At 40.5% G+C, this 17,563-nt stretch overlaps 1 protein-coding gene across 1 annotated transcript in view; it reads right to left on the bottom strand.

The window, feature by feature from the left end:
• The window catches only part of ZNF516 (zinc finger protein 516), a 91,527-nt gene extending 75,247 nt beyond the window's left edge, over window positions 1–16,280 (bottom strand). Inside the window, exon 1 of the mRNA XM_026039776.1 lies at window positions 16,241–16,280. The gene's annotated coding sequence lies outside the window, so the exon portion shown is untranslated. The remainder of the gene's footprint in view (window positions 1–16,240) is intronic.
• Between the last annotated feature and the right edge of the window lie 1,283 nt (window positions 16,281–17,563).

Raw genomic sequence — 17,563 nt, 5'->3', positions numbered from 1 at the left:
TGTATCCATTGTATGAAAGATGAAACACATGTAACGTCAAAATTCATTCTATTTCCATGTTACTGTTTTTACTTATACAGAAACTAAAGATCACCTAAAATGGCTTTTCCTTTGCCAGCTGAAAGCATCAGGTCTGCTCTGCTGTAAATACAGGCTTTTTGGATATTTTTAAAATTTATTAAGAACTGAACAAAAAGAAACTAATTAACTGAAACTTTACACAAATCCCAATTCTGCGAACACTTATGCAACTGAGTAATTTCATACAGCAAAAAAAATCTGATTAAGTCCAGTGGGGCTACTCACATTTTCAAAGCTGCTCCTATGCATGTTAAGCGTTAGTGGAAACGCATCACAATGTGTTTAACAAAGTGAAATGAGAAATTTCAACATGAAACTTCACAATTTATTTTACATGGCAGCATGTAAATATCAAATACAATATATCAAATCTTGCTAAGCAAAAAATAAATTCTTTAAGGTTTAAATTTTCAAATTGACGTGCAAATATTCTTCTAATTGTTAACTGGCTTTGGAGACACTAACTAGGTTACTAATTTAGATGAACACTTTTCAACTATCAGATATCTCTATAAACCATTACATTTAAGTGCCTAATGAAGACAACCTCGTTTTCAAAGTGCTTATTACTGCGGTGTCGTTGCCTGCAATGGAATTTCCAAGAATTCACCTCTTCTGAGCACAGGAATATTTAATACCAGGGCACAGGACTGTAAAAGCAGGAAACCATACTTAGGCCATCCAGATTCTACARCTATTGTCCAAACAATGTGTGTTGTTGTAGAGATGATAAATTATCACCAAAAATAGAAGTTATGATGCAATAAAAAAACTTTGAAAGAATCATGTGTCAACAGGCATCTGCAGCTTTGATCTTTTTAACATAAAATACTCGTGCAGTAAGTGCAATGGCAGAAAAATTCAAAACTCTCCAAATATATTTAACCTACATTGTGAGATGCCAGCACCCTCTCCACAATTATTAAAGATGACCTGACATAAGAAGTCCTTTACTCCTTCCTATATCAGTTGTCTAAGGATATATTGAAAGCTTCCACATCCTACTTTTCCCTGTATCAGTGGATGGCATTTTCAACAGTTCGGATGCAATGGATGGTAGTTCATTTTTCAAATGTAGAATCGATACTATTAAGTGGAAGTGTCTCTTTTTCTCCCATTGTATGAATGCTTGTAACCATTATTGAATCATTTCTCATCTGCTATCTTGCATAATGTCAGGGTTTGTTCCTTTAAACGTTTTCTTTATTTTTGCTGTATCTTCACTTTCTGAACCTGTTTCTAGTCTAATTTTGGGAGGCACTTACTCACAGCGCTGTTGTAAAATCATTTCTTTGGGCTGTTCATTTTGTTTAGTGTTAAACAAAAAAACATACTAGACATGAAAAAGCAAACAAAAACCAAAAAGACTTCCTGATACTCTTATTGATTTTCTTCTCCTCAGTTTTAGGGTGTTACCGAGTCAGCTCCCAAATGTAACTAACACTGGAAAGTTAACAGAAAACTATTTGCGTCTTGACAGCTCTTAAGCGTTAAGAATGTTTATGTTTAAATTCAGAACAATTACCCCATTTTCAATACTTCAGCCTTTTCAATCACTTATTTCCTACCATAACACACCCATAACTGAAAGACAGATCAATAAAAGCTTGATAATCACCAAACATAAATTGCCCGTTTATCATATTGATCGGCAGCTTTTCCATCCGCARTAGCCTGAGCGCGCAGCAGGCAGCTGGCAGTACCAACACCGTGCTGACAGAAAGAGAAACTGCCTGGCTTGCACGTAACAACATGTCACTAGATACCACGTCCATCAAAAGCTGACAGTTTGGCAGATCAGGCTCTCTCTGCCATAATGTCATAATGACTTCAATTCACTTCTGCACAGTACCCAAAGGCTGTGATTTCATCAGCTATCCAAGTCGCTCTTTCCAAGAACCATACTCTGTTTCTTAAGATTTGTGACAGCTCTATGTATTTCCTTTAAGTTTCCTAGCAGGCATAACAAGAATACTAAGGAACATGACGCTGTTATTGCTTTCCTTACAATTTATATGAATAACAGGAGTTTTACTTAGCAACTAAAGTTTCAAGTTAAAAAAATACCACCAGCACCAAGTTTCAAATACCTCATTCTAAGGAGTAGAAACAAAAGAAGAAAACCAGCTAAGAACCACTGGGAGCCTAAGGTAGGTAGGGCTACAGAAAATTTGATTTTGAGATTAGGATGGCAGTGAGATATTAAGAGATTTCCTTCTCTCCTGAAGATAGGAACACTAGTATTTATCAAGAAACAATGTCCTGGGTCAAAAGCACAGGAGAAAGAAAAATAAATAAATAAAAAATCCCAGCTTTCACTCACTTCCACCTGCTGAAGGAGCAAGACAAGGCCAGCTGTACACATTTTGGGCAAAACTAGAGCCAACAAGTATGTGGGGGCCTGAGAACAATGACAAAGTGTCAACAAACAGAGGTAATTCAGATATTTTCCCACATTTATTTCCCACAGACATTGCAAATGGGGCATTCTGTCCCCCAACAGCTGAAATGGAACTTCTGCAAAGTTTTAATAGAAAAATGTTAGAAGATCCTACATTGTAACGGAGCAGGTATCTTGTCTTCCTTTGCCACCTCCCAGCTCCCTAAGGTTTTCTCAGCTTGTCAGCATAATTAGTTAAGTATTTTCATAGAATCACAGAATGGTTGAGGTTGAAAGGGTCCTAGAGATCATCTAGTCCAACCCTCTGCTCAAGCAATGGGGGTTTTCTTTTAAACTTTATGAGTGGAACAAACCAGGTACACCAAAGTTGTCTGGATGAAAGAAAAGAAAGACTCAGAATTGAGAACCCAAGACAGGTTTCTAAGTGCAATTTCTGTTTTCCACAGGAAATATTTTCTTTTTGTCAAGTGGTAGCTAGGCCTACGCTTCTTGTAAAGTGTAGGTAGCAAAACCTACCCACCTGAAAGCAAAGACAAGGGGAGGGGAGGCAGTCTTTCCACCAGAAGACTTCAAAGCATTCCCCCACTCAAGCAAAAAGGCCTCAACACTTCCAGCTGAACATAGCAGCAGTCTCAAGGTCTGATCACCTGCCCWGTTTTCTGGGCGTTGCTGCATATACGGGGCATCTTCACTAGGATGCTGCCTTCCACAGGACACCTGCCACTGCTGTGATGAGCCAAGACAAGACAACACAGGGGACRGTGGGTACTTTGTAATGCATTTGGTTGCTCCTGGGAAGACTGACCCACGGGGCTTGAAAGGATGGATGAGGAATGCAAACTACAGCATTAAGCATTCAAGCAACAGGCACAATTCAAAGACAAACTGCATTGGAATATGGCACTTTTAATCACCTGAAACGTCTCCCAGGCTGCAGAGTCCCCATAAACCAAATGATTTAAAATATGCTTAAAAAAATAAAATAAAACCAACCAGATAACCAGTTAATATTAAAAAATAAGTACATACACAATTAAGGAAAGCAATCCTAAGAAAAGTTCATATAAACCAAATACATCAGCATAACAGCTCTTTATAAAAATAGAGAATTGCAGTTTTAATCCTCTGCCTCAATAGACAAGTCTTGCTAATTTGAAGCAACATGCAAAGTTTGTTGCYGTTTTTATATTAACTGTAATGCTTCTTCAAGTTTTCAAATTATTTTTTCCAATTAAGGTAACAAACTCCATGAATTAACTCAAACATGCATTTGCCATGCATGATGATACACTAGCAACTACTACAGGATCCCCTTGCCTGTTAGTATCCCAGGACAGCTCAGTTAACTGTACCTTGATAAATATATTGCCTTGACCATACTACATTTATGATCATTTTTGCTGGATACTACATTCTAACCAAACTTTTTTCCCCACCCTTGCAAAGTCCTAAAGGAYATCTAGCATGCTAAGGAAAGGGGCTCAGCAGACCTTCTCTTCACAGGTATCAGTGTCATAGCCACACAAGGAACAAAATACAGGGACTAGAAGAGAACCCTCTTGCTATTAAGTACTCTAATAACCCTTTCCTTAAGGGTTGTTATGAAGAAAAGGTTATATGAGGCTGAGGAAGAGTAAGGTGCCTTTTCTATGCCCAAGTGAATATTGGGGAAAAAAAAAATGCCATCACCACATACACACTACTTTTGGCTAGGTGAGAAGGTGCACTTATTATCCTTTGAAGGTCACCTTGGAGTTTGAATTTTGCTTTCAACACTACAAAATTTTTCATTTGTGCAGTGGGTAAGCTTCCATGTTCATGTGTCTCTAGATATTGAAAACATGATCTTGCAAACCCATCCATCCTGCTCAAGAGTTCAGCGTTCACATCTTCACACCAAGACCATGCAAAYACATGAATCTGCCGATTGCAAAAATAGGGAGGCTTGGGTGCACTGGACACTGCAGTGAGGCCTGTTTTGCAAATGCTAACACACCATTTTGGACTAGCCTGAACCTTTCAAACTTGCTTATTTGACCTTCTTCACCTGGATTAACTGTATTTAAAAAAATACACACACACACACACACTCACCCTGAAACTAATATTGAAGTACCACACTCTGGTCTTTTTATGAAGAAGAGTTAGTTACTTTTTAATAAATACTGACTTGCTTCCCATGGTGTTTTCCTACTGTACACCAGGAATGAAAGTTGTTCCTGTGGTGTCACCACCAACACCCTGAGGGTGCATCCAAGTGGGCAATACCAACAAAATGCTTCCCTGCAAGGGAAGTGGGAGGGAAATTTCAGGCTGAAAGACATCTGTGTGCATGTGGGGGCAAGCGGCTAGGGATGAGAGCCCCGGCCAGCCTGGCTGCCACCAGCTCTTCCCCCTTCACTGCTTGTGCCACCCCACCGGGTCACCTGGGGCAATCAAGAGAGATCTCACCAAGGCGGTTACCGGTGTGTGCATTTAAATCTTTGTTTCATCTACTCAAATTAATATTTTAGCTTTCCTAAACCTTCTTTCACCTTCTTCTCACTGCTTTTGAGGAAAATGCACAACAAAAGCCTCCACACTTCTATTTCTGGTTGGGTCCTCATTGCAGAGATTCTTTGTTTGTCTGCCAGTTTCTGCGTAAAAACATTGGTTAAGACCTGGGCCCCCCCGGATCTGTAGCAGCACATACATTGCTATTAAATAGCRTACATAGCTACACTTTTAAGTTGGACAGGCCTAAAGCGTTCAGGCAGGTGCCATTTGGAAGTTTACAGTGTCCCTTAAGATAAAGTACAATGCTGTAATTTGCGTTGCCTGAGACTCTTGCGACTGAGCATAAATTACACCTAATTTGGGGAATAACACTGAGCTCCAGAGCTTCTCAAAAAATACAATCAGCAGGGAGCTGTAAGAAGTCGGACACTTTACAGATAAAAAAACCCACGAGTCGGACACTTTATAGATACAAAAATGAAATCTGAGCTTCAAGTGCTAAATCTAGCACTCAGGGACACCATGGATTTGTGACACTTGCAGGAGGACTCTGAATAAATAAACTAATAGATGGATTGTGCTGATCCAGAAACAGAGCAGTTCTATGCAGCAGAGATATTTCTCCTGTTACTTAATATAAATTACTCATGGGTTTTTTTTTTCCACCAGTTAAGGACATCCCAAAGAGAAGCAGTTTTTTCTCTTGAACAAACAAAGCAAATACATGAACTCTAAAATTAGGGAATAGTGATTTGTTAATTGCTTCTGAAACTAAACCCCTGCTTGTGCAGACATGAGCAAATCTTTGCAGTCACTTCAGTAGGTTTCCAAGCGGCCACTAGCATCTGCCTACATGGATCAACTTGAGAGATTAAAGGCAAGTATTAARTTACAAGCTTTGTACTCGTGGCAAGCATGTTCATTAAAAAAAGTTGCATCTATTTTAAAAACAGAAGCAAAGCAACCTCATGTGAAAAGTTCAAAACCTATTGAATTTCAAGTTCACTTCAATATTAGTTTAAGAATATCAAATCAATAACATCCTTTAATAACAAAACAGCTACATTTGTCCCTGKTTAAACTCTGCCAACACTGGAAATGAACCAGAGATTAATTTGGTTCAGTGAATTTGGCTTTTAACCTGGACAGTAAAATTTACTTGTGTAAAAGCTCAGATCCCGACAGGCAATGTAAAGATGCCTTAGGGTACATTCTGGTTCTTGCCAGCACCATATATCTACCTTTATAGTTTAAAAATAAAACCTGTGACATTTTTTCATGTATACAGCGTATATGACCACGCCACAAAAAATGAACACAGATTTGCAAGAATTACCATTATGAAGCTTGCTCATACATAACATCAGAACTACAGAGAACTACAAACAGCCTTCTCCTGCAAAACTGGAGGTAGTAAAAGAAGGAAAATCTTTTGTTCTTTATCAAGGCAAGAGAAGCAGAAACACTGAACAACTGCAGGGTTCTTAAGTCACTATTAAATTGCATTCTTGCCTTTGGCACTAACTGTATTGTACGCTCACTGCTATTCCATCAAGCAAGTCCATTTCTTTAACAACATTTAACAAGGCATGCTTTTGTCATATTCAAGTAACTACAAAAATATACAGAACCTCTGTATCGGCCTGAAGATGTCATGAGATAATATTATCTTGATTTCCCTGGTACCTAAAACATGAATTTCATGAGAAAAAATCCATTTTTCTCTTAACAGCTGAAATGTATTTTAAATAAAATATATTCACAGAATTTGCACATTATTTTCCCCGAATAGAGAGAGAACCAATTTGGCCAGCCTTGCACTCCACACTAATGTGCAGTGATAACATACGACCAGGGAGAATTTGATCCACAAAGTAGACAAGGGGACAAGTAACACATTACAGCACGCTGTCATATAAAGCACCCAAAGTGATTACGGAGCACCAAGGAGACACTCTTACCTGCAACATCAGAGGCAATGTACATGTTTGATCAGTTTTAATAATGGTGCCTGCATCAGAAACAGAAGTGAAAAGAACAGCGTCACGTTTTTCAAGGCACAGCCTGGCAATACACGGACCTCCTTTTGTGCTCCAGGAATACCAAGCCTAGGATTACCAAGCAATCGTACCATCCCTACGGGGACACCCTGGGCCACCACTGCCAACACTGGTGAACTCTTGCTCTGGAAAAAGTGTCTCTGAAGCCAGTGAGACTCCTCAGATGAGCAGTAAGTGCTCGCCAACGTCAGAACGGATTATTCGGTGAGGGCTCTGAAGATTACATTTTGTGGGAGCGTGTGTGCATGCACATGCACAAGAGCCCTATCGCTATGCAGAAGCAATGAATTCATCACCAACCTACATGGCAGTACAAGCGACAGAAAAATGTAATCAGAAAGTGAGATAAATGACTCCATTGTGTGACCTGGAGGGAATCAGCATAGGCTGTGCCCACCTGTGCTAGCACTGAGCTTGGCTTTGGGAGTACAAGGGTTCAAAAAGCACACAGAGGCACAGGATACATTTCATTAACATCTCTTCTTCAGTTAGCTGATTTTCTCCCCCTCTTGCTACACTTCATACGCCACAGTGCATATTTAGCACACTGAATGCTAACCTCTGATCTCACATAGACTGATGTAAATATAAATTAATGTGACGAAACTCAGTGGAGAAACACCAATAAAATTCAGAGTAATTGAGCAAAAAGTTAGTTTCTGTGCTCAAAATGATACAAGTTGCTAAGGCAATGCAACTCTTAACATTTTCTGACCAGTGTATAGTAGAAATTATAAGACCATTTAGGTGTCCACAGGATATGGCACCACTTTATTGCCACCTGCTTTGCTCAATAGACACATAAAAGTGCGTTTTGCATCCATGCATATTATAACTACACAGGTCTTACTAACATATCAGAAAAAAAGTGTCCACTGGCATTTGAAAAGGCAAAGCACCTTTGCACTGAAGGAAAACTGCATGCACAGCCTTACCACCTAGTGAGCGCTACACTCATACAGATACATCCATGGTACTTCACAAGGCCAACCTCCCTGGTTGCCCCTGTCTCTCCCGTGACTTTTCACTGTCACACTTCACGTGGTCTCTGTGAAACTGTGTGTATATGGATGAACCACCTTGATTCTTCCAGGTAGTTAACAGGTTAATTCCTCATACAATGCAGATGTGCTGGCATTAGACGAGCGCGCCCCACACAACACTGCACCCCAGGCCCGATGGAGCCCGCGCTCCCCACACAGGCCAGGACCAGCCCCCAGGAGAGCAGCAAGCACTTCCACAACAYGAACTCACGCACACACCAAGCACTCAGCACCACACAGCCTCTTGCCAACTTTCTGCCAAGTGCTGGAGCTACACAGTCAAATGCCAGCTGAGGATCAAATGCTCAAGTTGGCTTCGCTCTTCTCCCATAAAGTGTGCAGTAAATGTAATTGTGATAACTTGTTATTGCAAAGAGGGTTATGATAATTAACAGACATTTATTAGCATTTAACTTGACGGCAGATACCCTTTGAAGAATGTTAATGACCCATTAATGAATCCATCTAACCATATGCACACACAGAAGATACAATCAAGGCCAGAACTGATTCTGGGTGTTTGCACACGGCCCAGAACAACAGCACTAGATAATCGTTGCTACTGGGAGCCACTGTATGACAACAGTTATGATTTATCAAGACAATATAATTATAGTCTTTTGTAAGTTTAAACCTCTGAGCTTGTATCGGATAAAAGCACATGCCTGATGTGTTCCCATGCACCTTTATCCCGATCCGCACATTGTGGTTTGGTTTATAGGATGACTGTTACTAAAAGAAACTGATTAGTCTTACAGAGAACTTGCCAGGAACAACACTTGTCATCTTTTAAAAGAGAGTAACAGCTTAATGTTTTAAGCACTGTAAAGGAGATAAAATGAAGACCTGTAGTTGTTTCTTCTTCCAGTCTTCTGTAGTTTTGAACAGTTAAGGTAGCAATGGTAAAAGCCACATGCAGACAACGCACATTCAGGACAGATTCCTAAGYAAGCACAGAAAGACAGACATAAACAAGACACTTCCCCATTATATTTTTTTTCCTAAATATCTAGTTTGGTGATACCCATCTTCAATACACCTAGACAGTCTAACAAACCCTATCCATTCATGAGGATTTTTTCCTTTTCTGAGGAAATTTTAGGTGCCTGTTACCAGACCGCCTGCCATCCTGCAGCCCTCCCCAGCTTCTCAGCAGTCTCTTTCTTCTAACAGTGCCTTTGTAACACTGATCTCTACCACTTTCTTCCTTCGTGCAAGCCTGCTCCACTTCATATTCCTCCTCCAAAAACTCACATGTTCTACACGCCACATGTACCCACTCATTCCAAGTCTCCATTACATTCAGATTTTAACCGTTGACACTGTCATGTTCAGAAGTGCACAGTGGTCAGAAAGCAGCAGTCTCACACAATACTGGGCAATCTACAAACACCAGCTGTCTCCCCATCCTGCTCCTACACATCTCTTACCATTCCCCAGGTCACTCCTGCACTCCTGCAGGGCTGCATCAGTGAAAAATAAGGCATTTTATGCCATTCCTGGCAGTGAAATCCTGTAACTCCATAGAGGACACAGTGACTGAAGAGCTCTACAGGTGCCAACTGAGCCTTGCTGCTCATGAAGAACCACCACCATGAAAACAGCAACACAGCTTCTCATCTGAAACCATCATGACAGGAGGCTGACTAAGCTAGTGGAATAAAAGACACCCATCTACACAAAGCAAGTGTCTTTAAGGATACTAGAAACCTCTACTCTGTAAAAGTCTTTCTGAACAAACATGAATCCTTCTCACTAACCCACTCCTAAGTGGAAAAGTGGAAAATTCCTTACGTGGAAAGACTAAGCGAGCTGGGCCTGTTCAGCCTGAAGAAGAAAAGATTTTTACATGTTGACAAGATCCCTTTTCAATATCTGAGGGGAGAACGTAAAGACGATAGGGCCAAACTCTTCTCAGTAATGACCAGAAACAAAACAAGGGGTAATGGCTACCAACAGGAACTTTCATTTCTATGTGAGGAAGAACTTCCCTGTGAGGGTGACAGAGCCCTGGCACAGGCTGCCCAGAGAGGTTGTGGAGTCTCCTTCTCTGGAGTTCTTCAAAGCCTGCCTGGATGTCACCCTGTGCCATGTGCTTTAGGTGTCCCTGCTGGAGCAGGGGGGTTGGACTAGATGATCTCTAGAGGTCCCTTCCAACCTCAACCATTGTGAAATTCTTTGAAATTACTGCTGAATGGTCTTGTTACATCCTGCTTTCCTTTTGCCTTGCTGCTTTCCTCACAGTCCGCTCGTTTTCCTCTTCTCTAGCTTTCACACAGACTGCTGCCCACAGGAGCCCTTCACTCTCTCTACTGAGACCGATACTGATGCCACCTGTAGAACAGCTGAGAGGTCTTTGACTGTCAACTAGCAACTCTTGGCACTGCTCCACTACCCCAAAAACAAGGTGTGTGACTGTGTGGTGCAGGAGATCTATTAGTCAGACTTCTCAGAGCAGCTATAAGCCTGGAGGAGAAAAGCTCTTGTTTAAAGAATATTTTTATGGCTCCTCTTTAAAAATATTTAAATATATTTTTGGAATATATGGAGGTGGAAAAAACTACACAAATATTTTCCTTCTTAAAGATTATAGAGAAAATATAATTTTTGTGATACACCTGGAATTTCATTTTGGATACTAGATTGTAAAAGGGGTTTCAGCCTTCTACACATGACTGTATTCTCCAAAGAGCAAAACACAYGCAGCAAAGCAGAGTGAAACCAATTTGAAAGAACAGCAACAATCTGCTTCACTAAGAGAAAGCATGTCTCCATGAATACCCTGGGAGAGAGTGGATTTAAAACAAACCCAACCCCGTATTCCTGTTGTYGCCCCAGCCTGTTCCAAGCAGCTCATCTTTTACCACTAGTTGTTATGCTCTGCCTCATCTCCCATCCCCGGGAGCTGCAAAAATTCACATGCTGTATCCAAAAGAGCAGTTAAGAGGATAACCATTTATCTCTCTCTGCCTCTGGTGATGCAAGTCTTGACCCCAGGACACCAGTCGCAGAGCCTGCAGGAGGCTTTCACAAGCTTTTTGCAAGGGGAGAAAAGGAGATGGCCTTTAAAAGAGCAAGGAATTAGCTTAATTTCTTACATCTTTAGTAACCCATTTTTTCCCCTTTTTCAGGCTGCCAGACTGGCCAGTCCCCTGTGGATTACCCATTTAACTAATATCTTCCATCCCCCTTTCAAAGCAGTTCAGCACTTCCCCTCTTCTTGTTCTCCTCATTTTCCATTGGGGGCAAGGAAGTGAAAACAGTGACAAGGTTCTCCACCAATCTCTTTCCACTATTCTATATAAAGCTAAAAAGTTACCAAAACCATCTTCATATGTCCTTTCATTGCATTTCACTTGGCAAGCATTGGAAAGCCAATAAATATCACTAGGTTCTCTCCAACAGCACACGAGCACAAGGTAGCAAAGGGTGTGAAAGCAACAGGCGCTGCGTGAGTTAGATAGCAGCAGGTAAACTGAACCTCTAAAGGACTCCTTTGTGGCTATCATCTTTTGGGAAGACTCAGAGGGAAAGCTCTGGTTTGCAATACTATGCCCAACTTGGAGATAAACACATGACCTGAAACCTACAGGAGGCAATAAAAAGATTTTATTGCAGGAGGGAACATACGAAGAGAGTTCATTTGCAGATTAAATATGAGACACAAAAGCCATCCATCTACCACATCCCTCCTTTGCTCAAGTGGGCCCCTATGGAATGCCTCTCTCCTATCACAGGACTAATTCCTCCTCCACACCATGATAAATGAGGGTAATGGTCACCACCAAGTGGTCACAACTTTCTTAACCCTCCCACATTCATTCATCTCCCTTCCACCACACAGCTATAATTATGATAAAAAAAGAAAAAAGTATTAATGTCTTCACTTACAGTGAGAAAGACTAAGAGACAATAAAGCAAACATTTCAGCAACAGGCATTTGAAATTAAGCACTTAGCACGATCTGTAAAATTCATACAGGCTGCTTAACTCCTTTGCTCCATTTTTCAGACCACTTGCAAACCAAACTATGCCTTTACAGTGCCCCGGCCCCTTGGACATCCGCTTTACAGCACTACAATCTGGGAGAAGAGACTTGTCAAAGTCTAGAAAATAGTTTTGAGGCCTGGATGTTTGAGATACAGATTCATTTAAATGTATGCCACTTCAAACTGTGGAAATATTAGCGATCCTAACCTTCTGCACTACTTCCTTTCATGGTAAAAATACACAGCAACCTATAATCCCTAATCAACCTAGAAAATAAATGACTGATAAACCAATCTGCTTGTAACCCCATTAACAGATTCTGGCTTCAGTATCAAGAGGGTAATTTGCTGAGACTATTTTTAATCCCTACTGCTAAACCATTAATCCCACAACTTCCACAGAGCAATTTTTTTCCCCGTAAACTTACCCAAGATTTACCTGCAACTTTGCAACTCATTTAAAAATAACAGACAGATAAACAGCATTTGCAAATACACAGTTCCTTGCATGAAGAAGTGAGAGACTCCAGTTGACTCAGCCGATCCCTTCAGAGCCATTACTTTCTAATTGGAAAGAGTCATTTAGAAGAGAAGACACTTGCCCAGGTCTGGCAAGTCATTTGACACCTAGTATGTACCACTCATGATAACAGAACTCTCCTCTCCAGCGTGCTTGCCACAGGGAGAAGTAGTGAATTATTTCATCATACCACTTACATCAGGGTTCCCTCTACTCAGATTAGTTTGAATTTAAGAGAACCAGGATTATGTGCAATAATTTTGAAGTTCTCAAACTGATATCATAACATTCTTCAAGCATCACTATTAATGCCAATATAAATTATGCATCAAAGATCATAGCTTTCATTACAGAGTTAAAATTCATTGGGGAAGGGTGAAGGAAGCTAAACAAACAGACCAAGTCTAATCAAAGTATTTATTTAGTCTTCTTATGGCCCTTCTCGGTATTGATGAACAGGCTTCTCTAAAACGCTCTTAAAATAAGCACTCATGCAGCCATTAAATACACTGTCAATAAAGTATTCTGTTAATCAACTATGGGTTTAGTTAGACRGGGAATAGTGCAAAGGAGCTGATGTGAAAGTACATAAAACTAATAGTTTATTCAAGGATATATCAATGTGACAGCATAACAATCTGGAGGACAGACCTTTGATTTCACCTAAGCAGCTACACACTGGAGGAGAAATTGTATTCAATGCTAGAAGGGCAGTGTTTACTGCTCCTTTCAGCTTCTATAAATCACAGCATTTGCCTTTCCCAATTGTTAAAAATTAGTATTCAAATATCACATTGGAATTAGGAGTTAAGCAGCTTTTAAGAAACACAGTTGCAGACACATAACATCTGAATAACCTTGTTGGAGTATTTTTCTGTTCCGAGGTAAGAMGACAGGCTTGCAGGAGACAGATGGTGAGCAACTGGTATCTCACCAAGGAGCGCCCCTGCTGCTGGAACTTCTCGCACAAGGCGCGCTATGGAGCTAACTCCTGCAATTTACTGCAGATCTCGGCACTGCTGATTAAAGCTCCATCTCCCGAAACCCAGAAATCCAAAATACACATGCTTACCACTGCAAATCCTAAAAGAAAAGCCTAAAAGTGCAAGTCTTACCGGCTCAAAAAAAAAAAAAAAATCTAAAGGAAAATGAGAAAAGCCTATTCTTGGGCAACACGGTTTTATCATCCTTGTGCCTGGTGTGAGCTCACCAATGCAGGCACCTCATGGTCTGCACACACCGATTAAAACAAGCAAAATCTCAGGCAAGGGTGGGTAGGGGGGCAAGGAGGGGGAGCACACGTCTGTGCGAGCACATCCTCGACCATCMAAGCAGCAGCTCCAGTTGCAGCCAGCAGAGCCAGCAACACCTCGCCCCGCAGTTCTTTACGACACGTCGCGTCCCTGGCTATTGTTCATAACTCTGCCCACAAATCATTTCAACATTCAGCATTGAGCTATTTCTTAAGGAAACTATTTCGGAAGGCGGGGGGGGAATGCTTATTCATGAACCTGGTATCTCTGTAACAAAGAGGCAAAACAGCTGAAGACGCCGTAAGGTTGCACAACTTCAACTGCATCATTTATTGTACTAGATGTCTGGAGAAAAAGGAAAAAAAAAGGAACATTTTGAAACACTAAATAAATCAGAGCTTAAATGTGACTTGTTGTCAGTTCATACAATATGGGTTAAATGCTACCACATGGTGAGTGAACACACATTACTCTTTAAAAAAAAGGGAACATGAAAATTTCTTTTGCAAGCCTATTTTTAAGAAATAAATGTGATTATTTTAAAACCAAGCAGCAACTGTGACGAAAAACACTTGTGAACTCCTCAGTCTCCACCAGTCTCCCCCTCAATATTTCCTGAAAACTAACACTTTACTGCTCACCATCTTCTAAAGGAGAAAAAATGAGCAAAAAAAAAAAAGTACTACTAAAGCAGMTTTATCAGTGCAGCAAGCAAACATGAGCATTTCAACAAGCCAACTCCATTGTTTTTAATCTGTTCAAAAGAAAAGGATATGTGTTTAGAGGACATTAAAACTTGCTGATGATATATGATCTGCTTTGCAGCAAACACTGCAGCCTGAACCTCCTGATACAGAGGTCTCATTTTCTCTGCTCCTCCTCTAGCTATCACGAAACATACAGTCCCATTAGATTCCTCCCCCCTTCCAAAATAATATATATAATGACCTAGATGTCAAATAGTTGGAGCAAACACTGTTGGTTTGGAAACCGACTGTCCTTCTGTGCAGAATATTTGTTTTTATCATTATGCTACAAACTAAACATGTCAGGATACTAAAAATAGCTACAAATTGTAATTGCATAYGCTCTGTAGTTTCTATTTTGCTTTGAAACGAAGATTAAAAGCTGGATCATTTTAGAAACTGTCCTTAAAAATTTTGGAAGCCACAAAATTATCCCACTTTGCAATTTGGGGTATGCTACTGGAAGACATTTCCTTTGAGACACAAATATGACAGCCTTAACATGCGTACGCAAGCTGCAAGACCACGCAGCAAGACATCAAGAAAATGGAAAGAACAAAGAGAAGGAAACTTTCCTGGAGATCCTAGGAGTGCCTGATTACTCACATAATACTATAAGCTTTAATTAGGAGCTAAGTGCTGCATGCTAAATTCTGCCCCACATACAGCCCTGTAAATTCAGAGCAACTCTACTGAAGTTGCCTTGGGTTTATGCTGCTTGTCCAAGAGCAACCTCTGGCCTATGGCTTCTGTACTAGTCAATAATAAAATATGGATTTGGCTGAAAAAGTATTAACTCTATGACATCCTGCTGATATGTTTCTTCTCAATAAGCACGCTCATTTTAATGAAAGGTTAGCAAAAATGGATTTTAAATAGTCATCCGAATGTCAGCAGTTCTGAGGCCACAGTGAAAGCCACCGCTCATGCACRCTGTAGGACACGAACAGGTTACAGCACTGACTCCAGCAACAAATGTGAACATGTGACTCCATCATCATGTAAATAGCTACTTCCCCAGCATCCCCGTGCAACACACGGTATCCGAAATGCGAGCTCACAACGGAGAGGCACTAGACAAACAAGTTATCCTAGAGCAGCTGAGTGCTACTACAATAAAGTACCTGCTAGACCTTATTAGGCAATAAATAGTTTGGCAGCAACTTAAGAGATACACGTATTGTCCATCCATGCACCAATTTAATCTCCAAACATATGCCTAATACCCTGAGTCTGTTTGCATAAGAACTGTTGCCGTAATACAGCTTCTGGAATGTGAGGAGAAACTGCTAACCTGGAAGGCACAACCACGCTGATGCGGCTGTGCCGATAACTAAGAAGTAAACAGCCCTTAAAAAAAAAAAAAAAAAGAATAATTAACGTTGGGCAATCCTTGCATCAAAAGGGGGGAAAAAAAAAAAGCAGCTCAGTGGCTTCAAATAGCAAAGCAGGTTCAGCAGATCAGGAAAGAGCACATTTGCTGACTAACAGGTAATGAAAGTAAACGTTTGCACTGAAGTCATCAGCCTAATGAAAGCAATGACAGTGTTAACTACCTGGACCATAATCCACTCGCGCGCTTTAATGACAGCTCCCTAACAGTATTTACGGAAATCACTTCTGCCGGAAAAGGAAAGGAAGTGCCACTTACTTTTAATGCAAGAACTGAGAACATAAAAACGTTACTCTTTGTTATGTCCTTGTAACTCGCAAATACTCYGCTGATGATGCCCACAGAGTTCCTGCACAGTTACAGTGGGTAACTGAAAAAMACAGAATTCTGCCTTAAGTGATTGAGTCATAACAGCTTTATCCTAGCACTGAATTGTATAAACATTTGCAGCATGTAAGATGTCTGCTTGGAAAAAGCAACGTTGCTGTGAGGCTCAAATATTTATACTGCAGATATCTAATCAATAAATAAACGTAGCTTTCGGCCATTTTTGCCATGCTATGATTAATTATCTTGATGAGTTTACGGCTTCAGAAAAGCAAAGAACACTCAAGTTAAGTTTTAGCTGCTAAACTATCATTATTATTATTATTATTAAGGATTTCAGTCTCTTCTATTCAGATACATAGACCTATTCATAGACCCATATTCAGATACATAATTCCACCCTGAAACATCTCCCAGTACAGGCAATGAGAGCAAGGGGCCTGCTTATTTGGGAACAACATTATGTTCACAAACAAGAAGTTATTTCATGGAAAGGCTGTATATCCTTTTACCCAACTGAGGAACCCTGCACACTTATGAAAACCGGTAGTTAATTTCCTCAAGTTCTGTTCCCGCACAAAAATCTAATGTCCATTAGACATCTACACCCATCTACAAACTCATACTCATGTCTCTCAAAAACTGAAACCAGCACATTTCACAAGCAAAAYGTGCAAGCTCAGACAAGTTCCTTCCTGCAAAATGGAATCACTTTGTATTTCAGCTTTCTAATGTGAGGACTTTAAGAAACAACACAGCCAAACACAGTTTTCCTGCTAAGAGCAAGCATCTACAGACTTTGTCACTGATGTCCCAAAGGCTGATGCAGTTGCCCATTTTACCTACTGCACAGGGTCCCGAGGACGCCCTGGGAGGACTTCACTACGTCTGAATTCAACTCATTATAGCAGTGAGGTCTTTCCAAGTTATGAAACTGACTGGTTTGGGATTAGGCCTTTTATAAGCAGGCTAATTATAGACTGCTCAGTCAGTAGAGGGGATCTCGCTCTAAGATTCACCAGCTGAGATCACTCAGTGGTAGAAACTGGTTAACTTGGCTGAAGTCTCCGGCATGTCAAAACCTTAAAAAAAAGATCCAAATAAATAGACTACCCACAGTTTACAAGAGTTAGCAACTACACCACTCATCTAATTACACTTTTCCAGGCTGTCCCCCACAGTATCAGCTATGCAAGCACCCACATCAAGGCACATGTTGAAAGGTTCTCATTTTGTAGTCAAGTGAAGCAAACT

This window comes from Nothoprocta perdicaria, unplaced genomic scaffold (genome assembly GCF_003342845.1).
Source record: "Nothoprocta perdicaria isolate Ctin4 unplaced genomic scaffold, notPer1 scaffold_24, whole genome shotgun sequence".
NCBI classification, from domain to species: Eukaryota; Metazoa; Chordata; class Aves; order Tinamiformes; family Tinamidae; genus Nothoprocta; species Nothoprocta perdicaria.
This window is presented reverse-complemented; position numbering and strand designations above follow the sequence as displayed.